A 9,257-nucleotide genomic window follows, 5' to 3' on the forward strand; every position below is an offset into this window, starting at 1 on the left:
CAGTCAATTATGCGTGACTAGATCGCATCTATATAAATAAAAATGGAGTGGTGTTTGTATGTCACGAAATAACTTGAGAACAGGACATCCGATTTGCAAAATTCTTTCACTGTTGTTTTCTTGAAGGGCTCCGACGTGTTCATGTGAAGAAAAAGTTTAGGGAAGTTATCAGAAAATTTGGTAAAACGGAGGAGTATTAATATGTCATTTTGTATAGGAGATACCATGACATTTTTCAACAGCCTACTTGATGGCAAGACGAAGTTTGCCGGGACCACTAGTTTAAAATAAATATATTCCAAGAGGCGGAAGGGGAATTCACCCCTACGGCTCGGCTTGGATACGACGCTGACGAACTACGCGCACTTATTTATCGTCGTATCGTTTTGTGTTTCCCATTCGTTACAAAAGGATCAAGTCGCAGTCGGTGAAGTCGTTAGACAAAATTTCATCAAAGTAGATTTCGTTCACTCGCAGAATGTTTTCAAAAATTAATAATTAAAAAATGAACGTAAAAATCTATCTCTCGTCCAAGTTGGTGGAACAGTGCACATTCTGTCAGCTGTTCGGCTTGATCGAGGTGCAGCGGGACGAGATCCGGTTCGTAGTTCTGGACAGCAAACTGCTCCCGGGAACGTATCTGATAGGTGAGATTAGCAGCGAATCTGATTATCAACGGCGCCAGCAGCAGGACACGGACCTCTCGTCCGGTACGCATCGCGACCTACAGGAGGAAAACTTCCTGCGTCTGTCCATATCGGACCGCGGTCGAATTAAACACGTTACCACCAAGGTGAAAGGAGTGACCATCGAGACTCTGAACAAGGTCCTGATCATTTACGACGAACAGGGGTTCTCCAATTTGGCTGAGAACCGGCCGCTTCTGCAGTTGGACGAGAACGACAATGATTTGTTGCAGCTGGCGCGGTTGATAAAATCATCCAAGCCATTGGGAAATTCGGCCCTGAAGGATCTGCTGGGGTATGCTGCGGACTGTCGGATGGTTACGGTGATGGGCCTTGTGATGCGCCCATTTATGGCCGTTTTGAGGATTTTCCTCAAGAAAACTGCTCTATTCTATCACTTTTCTGAGTGGTACACCAGTATTAGGAACAAAGGAAGTGAAAGGTAAGATTACGAAGAGATTGGAGTTAGTCTAACAGTATTTTCTAGTATAGCCCATCTAACGGGAGCCCAATTAAAACGAAGCCCACCTAAAGACAACGATCGAAAGTCGACTGTACTTTTATAACTATTGATCCCTTTCCGATTCTTGTTTGGATATGTGCCTTCGATTTTTCGTTGGACCCTTTGGCGGTAATAATCCTTAGACACCGCTTTGAAAAAAATCTTAGTGGCTCTCTTCTTTGTTTTGGCTACCACAAAAAAAAAGGATGGGTGAATCTCTGAATTCACAACTTCCTTCCAAAAAAGTGGGATCGAAAACTGTCACTAAACGTGGCAATAATTGAAGAAAGGACGTTTCTCCAAGGGTGAAACCGATAATGTTGATAATTGCATCGAAATGAGCAATCAGTTCGATGCTCTAGACAAATTTTCCGAACACCAAATCGAAGCAGTCTCTAGCCCAGGCTCTTTGATTCAAGTGAGGAAGCAAAGAGTGCCGCCTATCGTGGTCAGTTGTTCCGAATTTGGGGGATTTAGACAGGAGATCTTTAACTCCATTAGGGGAATCAAGGTTTCCTTCCAAATCGCAAAGAAAGGAGACTGACGCGTTTTCGCATATTTTGGCAAAATATGAGTTCAGCAGCTTTCAAAAAACCCCACTGCAGAAGTTAATCAAAAATGCCAAAAATAGGATCCGGGTCCCTAAATAATGTACTTGGATTTTCCCCAGTCAAAGTAATCATTATGAAAAAGAAAACCCAATCTGGCATTGTTCGGAAAGGGCTTTCTCAAGTTCACTTCAACAAAGGTGATCTTAATAATATTAAAGCTACAGAAAATGTGACATGGAAACAATTCCGGAAACCTGGAAGAAATTTTCAGAACAACAAAATTGTATTTGATGAGTGCTTTTCAGGATATTTCTCAATTCAATACCCTGATAGCCCTACATGTTTTTCCTGTTATAGAAATCCATCTACGATTGACTTGGTCTTAACCGACTCTAGTCATCTTTGTAGCCAATTAGTTACTCATGCTGATTTTGATTCTGATCATGCCCCTGTTACATTTCAAATATCTAATGTAGCGATTCTCAATCCTATCAGCTCAACTTTCAATTATTTTCGAGCCGACTGGAATATATATATATATATATATATATGTATATATATATATATATATGTATATATATATATATATGTATATATATATATATATATGTATATATATATATATATATATATATATATATATATATATATATATATATATATATATATATATATATATATATATATATATATATATATATATATATATATATATATATATATATATATATATATATATATATATATATATATATATTATATATATATATATATATAATATATATATATATATATATATATATATATATATATATATATATATATATATATATATATATATATATATATATATATATATATATATATATATATATATATATATATATATATATATATATATATATATATATATATATATATATATATATATATATATATATATATATATATATATATATATATATATATATATATATATATATATATATATATATATATATATATATATATATATATATATATATATATATGAAACATATATTGATTCTAATCTTGATTTAACATTTCTTTACAAACAAAACTCGATATTGGCATAGCTCTTGAAACTTTAACAAATTCCATCGTTGAAGCCAGGAGCCTTGCAATTCCAAAATTTGGATCTGTGATTATAGACGATGATCTTAAAATCTTGATCCGTCTTAAAAACATGAAGAGAAGGCAATTTCAACGCACTCGCGATCCTGATATGAAAATTATATGGCACGATTTGCAGAAAGAAATCCAGAAATTTTTTGCACAATTAAGAATGAGATTTCTCTATCTAAAATTTTGAAATATCTCAGAAGCCAATACCGGCATTGGAAGAGGAAAACAAATTTTTACTAACTAATTGCGAAAAAGCCCAAAAACTTGCTATGCAGTTTGAAAGCGCGCACAATTTTAATTTAGAACTTACTAGTCCGATAGAAAATCAAGTTACTCAGGACTTCGAAAATATTCTCAATCAAGAGAACGTTTTCGAAAATTTCTGGGAGACTGATTTTGAAGAAGTGAAAACTATTATTAAAAAATCAAAAATATGAAAGCTCCTGGCGATGATGGAACTGCCTCGGTAGCTTAGTTGGTAAAGCGCTCGTCTAGCATACAAGAGTCCTTGGTTTGAATCCCAGCCAAGCTCATGATTTTTTTTTCATAATTTCACCCATAATGTGTCCATTAAAGTCCCTGGGCTTGGGATTATATTTTCCAGGGAGCGATGAATTTTGATAATTGATCGCTGTTGTTAGTAGTTTTGATTAGATGTTGGGTGAATTTCAAAGCAATGGCAACCTTTTTATTACAAAATTTAGATTTTATCTTCTGACCTAAAAATTCTGGTTAAACTACTGTACTATGCAGTTGGGCTGCACTAGGCTATCACTCATCAAAATTACTTTCACTTCGGGAAAATATAATTTCAAACAGGCGAGAAGATTACAAACTGAGGGTGGGTTAGGAGCACAATCAGACCCTTGAATGTGCAATGTGGGGTAGTAATTGGGAATGCCATTGACGGTTTGTAATCTTCTACGAGGTTTTCGAAAACCAACAGGGCGCGTGCACCGGGTTGCGTATAGGAGCAAAGGGAGATCAATTCGTGATCAAACGTCAACATCCCACCGCAAAATCGCTAGTGTTTGGAGGTGATTTTAACCTCCAAATTGCCAAATAACCTCCAAATCATCACCTCCAAGTTAGTTCTAATAACCTCCGTTATATGAAACATGGTGGCGCGTCGATCATCGCAAGTTTATCGTTAAACAGTCAATAGCATCTACCTAAAATAATAGATCAAAAAGCCGTTCCATGATTAGGTAATGTTTAGCGATCTTCTATGGTGTTCTAGTACTATAAAATTCTTCACTCACTGGGAATTTTGGCCTTGATAATATCAATAGTGATAAAAACATTTTTTTTTATCTTTATCACGAGATTTTTAGCCCTAGGCTAGTTTATCTCGGGACCAACGGCTTTACTTCCCTTCCGAAGGAAGTCGTCACTACAACTTTTTTGTCAGTGACTATCTCGGGGATGGGATTCGATCCCAGGTCCTTGGCGTGAGAGGCGTGTGTTCTAACCACTACACCAGGTCCGTCCCCGATAAAAACATAAAATAATACCTAATACTTAATAAGTACAATGTACCTTCAGATGCAAATGAAATGAAATAAAATCAATTTTCTATACTTGACAAGGCTTTGAAGACAATCAATGAGTGAAAGAACTACCAATTAGAAAAGCCACATCAGCTAAGGCTATACATATACAAATGTTGGTCATAGGGTCATGGCGAGCATTCGGTATGTATGTCTATGACTGATTCTTATCTAATAGGGGCACTAGAAGACCACGCGGACAATTTCGAAACAAATTATTTTTATACATCAGTCTTACGATCCGAACGGCTCAGCTATGCTGCCAAGTCATTTTAAAAGCTATTCATTACTACTGTTTAATTGTTTATAATTCTAACAAAACTACATAATTAACTCATTACTAATCACTGTTCCTATATTCTCTTTTTCTCTCCTTCTTATCTGTTGCATGATTATGATCATCACTATTATATGCAGAGCATGCACAATAAGAATAATTTCAGGATTGAAAGCAGTACATGGATACCTGGATAGAATAGCTTCGAAAAGAGTGCTCAAAATATAATATTTCTGATCAGGGAAGTATTATTATCAAGGATATGTAAAATTTTCCATTATTAACACTTAGATCACACAAACAAATAAACTAATAATATCAAATATTTTTAAAATATTTTTATATATAAATCAGCATCGTCAATCAGTGCAAAAACAGATAAAGTTTGTAAAGTTATCACCATCGATTGAATTGCGCTCTGTATAGTAATGTTCAATAAGTATCAAAATCTCCTAAAGCGTCGTATTGTGCCATCAGCAGCCCTTAGCATCACTCTCATATTGTTGTTATTTTGTTGTTTATAAAATTTCTAGAAAGCGATCAGCATATTCTTCTTTGTACAATGGCCGATCTATTTGAAATTTTAATAAGTCAAATCTAACTTCAAAACTCAAATTAAATTGCTTTCAGCACATTTACATTTTGCAGCATTAATCGCATTTATGTGTCAAGTCTTCTCCATTCCCTATACCCTACCCCAAACCTTCTTATCCTTTCCGATGGTGTTCAAGTGGTCCGCATAGACTATTACGGCCATTACTTATCCCTTCCGCCGGCTTTGGACTGACTTGCGCTCTCCTTGCCCCACCAAACGCTGCAAAATGAAAATGAAAATTAAATTTCATCCATAATGTGTCCATTAAAGTGGTTTAAAAAATCGTTTTTGCTCCACACCACTCATTCGATTCTGGATCAAATTCTGAGTGTCCTCCCAAAATTTGAGCTCATTCGGATGAAAACTGAGACTGCACAAGCCATTTAAATCTTATATGGGAATTACTATGGGAAAAGCAAGCAAATCATTCAATGGGTCATAGCGTTTGCGTTTTTTTGGACTCAAACAAACGAAAAGCATTAAAAAATTGAGTAAACATGTGTTTTTGGCCGAAACTTAAGGGTTTGGCTCTAAAATTGGGATAGGGCTTTAGGACCCTATTTAAAATGCTAAGGCTGTACCAATTTCAAAACCAGACAAAAATTCTGCAGAAGCTTCTAGCTATAGTCCAATCAGTTTGTTTTCCTCCTCAGTAAACTTTTTGAAAAGGTCATTTTGAACAAAATGATGGTCCACATCGACGAAAATTCAATTTTTGCCAATGAACAGTTCGGATTCCGCCATGGACATTCGACCACTCATCAACTTTTACGTGTTACAAATTTGATACGTTCCAACAAATCAGAAAGCTATTCTACAGCTCTTGCTCTTCTAGACATGGAAAAGGCATTCGACAGTATTTGGCATGAAGGCTTGATTGTTAAATTATAAAAAAATAATTTTCCAACATACATTGTTAGAATCATTCAAAGTTATCTGTCAAATCGTACACATCAGATTAATTATCAGAACTCCAGATCTGAAAGACTTACTTTAAGAGCTAGTGTTCCTCAAGGCAGCATTTTGGGACCATTTTTATTCAATATTTTCACATCTGACTTCCCTGAGTTTCCTTAGGGATGTCAAAAATCCTTGTTTGCGGATGACACAGGCATCTCCGCCAAAGGACGAAGTCTGCGTGTCATCTGTAAGTTTGGATATTTTTTCTTCATACTTGCAAAAATGGAAGATTTCTCATAATGCTTCCAAAACTCAACTAATAATATTCCCACATAAACCAAAAGCTCTTTATTTTAAACCTTCAAGTAGACATGTTGTCACGATGAGAGGGGAGATCCGTATAGATTGTATCAATTTGCCCACCAGAATCCAGAGTACGAAGGCAGAGAGAAACAAATTCCGTTAGGTTTGTAGTAACTGACCGCTTCGGAAAAAAAACCATGCTGAGCAGTTGAAATAAAAGATTTACAAGAATTGAACAAAGCATCGTTTATGAGAATATCGAATAATTTGAAGCAGGAGTTTAAAGATGTAATGCATCTGTAGTTATGCACATGTTGCTTATCGCCTTGAGGGCATTCAAGCCCAAAAGTAACAAATATATAAACTGTCTGTATTCACTTATTAAAAGAAAATCGAAACTTTGTCTTAAGAACAAACTTTTGATCTTCAAACAAATTTTCGGGCCATGTTGTATGCTGTACCAATATTAACTAACTGTTGTAATACCAGGAAGAAAGCTCTGCAGAGGATACAAAATAAAATTTTGAAAATGATTTTGAAGCTCCCTCCCTGGTATAGTACTAATGAGTTACATAGAATATATAATGTAGAAACATTGGTCCAAATGACGAATAATCAATGTCAAAAATCTTCGTTCAATCCTCCCTTTCCCATGGTAGCTCCAGAGCTCCATTCATTTTCGACGAACTTGAAACGAACCGAATTTGATAAATCTACACTGTTTCTTCAATTGGGTCCTAAAATTTTTAATGAATTCTTGTTTTTATTTAATAATACGAAAGAGCATGTTCTTGCAACTACTTTAGCAATTTTTCCAACTCAAATAACGGCTTTAACATATCGAAACTTAAGTTTTAAAAATAATTCCAATTATGAACCTTGACACTTTAGATCATGTTTGAAGTTCACGTTGTCGACAAAAATGCCACAGGGCATTTAGTTTTAACACTGGGGTTGTTCCTATCTGACATTTCGGAAGGGACCCGGAAACAAAATATACCCAAAATTTGAGTTTAAAACCAAAGGGGTTGTGACAAAAACTCGAAAATCGTAAAAAAATGTTTTTTTAATTAAAACCAACGGAAATTATTTTAAAATTAAGTGAACATGTGTTTTTGGCCTAAACTTAAGTGTTTGGTGCTAAAATTGGGACAGGGCTTTAGGACCCTATAGGGCATAACTGACATGAGCGATTTTTCTTCATCGATTCTCTTTTTCTCTAATAACTTCGCTAAATTTTATAAATCTGTAATATTTTTTGTTGATGAAGCAAGATATAGTGATTGTTCATATTGGATCATTGAAATGATATCAATAAACAATCAACTAACTATTTCTATTGATTTCAGTGCAAAATGGGCTCTCTTGTTCGATATAGGCCTAGGAGTGGCTGTGTTGTCGTTAGTCTTGTACTTTGGAAATCCAGGAGTTTACTTCATGCGGTATGCTGAGGTGAGTTGATATATTTCATACATTTTTAAGTAAATCTGTAGTCACCATCATCTCATTGGCGACGACCCAGTTGGTGGTCCACTACCTGCGCGAACTGCTGCAAACCCTCCGCGGGAGCCCCATCGGTCTGAAGCTGAACGCCCCACTCAACGACTTCTTCCTGGGCTGTTTCCTGTACCACGTCGATCTCTGGTGGACGTTCCTGATCATCGTCTCGCCGGCCATTCGGTTCCTATTCATTCCACTGTCAGTACTGGGTTTGCTAGGGGCTTTCCTTCCAGCTGGCCATGCTGTCCGATTTGATCATTTTGATCAGCCTGCCACGCGCACTGCTTCTACATCTATCAGCGGTGTAAGTTCATGAGTTATCAGATGTCTTACCATTGACAATCTTCAACTTCTTCCATATGCAGCCTCTATCGCATTGAAATCGGTGGCATACGAGCCCTCTGCCGGATCGTCCTGGGCAAAAAGAAGAACGTGCTACGCGATCGCGTCGAATCGCACGAGTACATGAACAGGCAACTGTTCCTGGCCACATTGACCTTTGCGGTGTTGCTGTTCCTGTTGCCAACCATTCTCGTGTACTATGTAGTCTTTGCTACGGTAAACTACGCCCGGTTCTTTGAGTTTCCTCTGTCTAATTTTCGATTTATTACAGCTGCGCTTTGCAATCTACTGCGTGTCGGTCACGTTGATGACGATTCGGCGCATGATTCTGCAGTTTTCCGGTTTGACGGCATGATCCGATTGGATGCGCGGAGTCTAACACCCAGCCTGGAAAGTATGGAGATCTACAATATTGGCGCGCAAGCCAAGGAGAACATCACCATCATCTACATTGCGCCGCGATCCAGTTCGAAACTTTTGGAGCGGCGTGAAATTGGAGCGGTGAAGAGGCTTTCGAGGACGGTGCTGCCAGCCAAGGGAGCCCGGTCGTGATGCGATCGATCTCGATTGGGCAGTTTTTTTGGTAAGTCTCGTCCCGAGGTGAGATGGTACCGTTCATTCAACCGGACGAGAGCGTGCATCGGAAGGTGGAATAAATGCTAGTCAACGTTGTAATGGGTTTGTGCTGTTGCTTGTTTTTGTAAACTAATACGATGACATCATGCAAAATTTGTTCGACCTTACAATTATAGAATAATAGTTGTGGAATGATCACATAAGCGGAAGGCTGCTTTCCCGACAGATGAAAGGTGTAGAAGTTGGTGTAACTGCAAAAAACCGCGAAAAAGGGAGATCCTGCTTATATAGACCTATCTGCTTGCTGGATACCCTTTGTAAGTTTCTGA

The 9,257-nt window shown here is 37.0% G+C and overlaps 1 pseudogene across 1 annotated transcript; it reads left to right on the forward strand.

Moving 5' to 3' along the window:
• The first annotated feature begins 258 nt into the window (after positions 1 to 258).
• On the forward strand, positions 259 to 9,030 carry LOC110681057 (annotated as a pseudogene). The gene is made up of 5 exons (XR_002503079.1): positions 259 to 1,128; positions 7,860 to 7,962; positions 8,033 to 8,568; positions 8,624 to 8,818; positions 8,860 to 9,030. The product of XR_002503079.1 is annotated as an uncharacterized LOC110681057 (transcript).
• The last annotated feature ends 227 nt before the right edge of the window (positions 9,031 to 9,257 follow it).

The sequence above is a fragment of the Aedes aegypti genome, unplaced genomic scaffold, assembly GCF_002204515.2.
Source record: "Aedes aegypti strain LVP_AGWG unplaced genomic scaffold, AaegL5.0 Primary Assembly AGWG_AaegL5_hic_scaff_314_PBJ_arrow, whole genome shotgun sequence".
In the NCBI taxonomy this organism is placed as follows: Eukaryota; Metazoa; Arthropoda; class Insecta; order Diptera; family Culicidae; genus Aedes; species Aedes aegypti.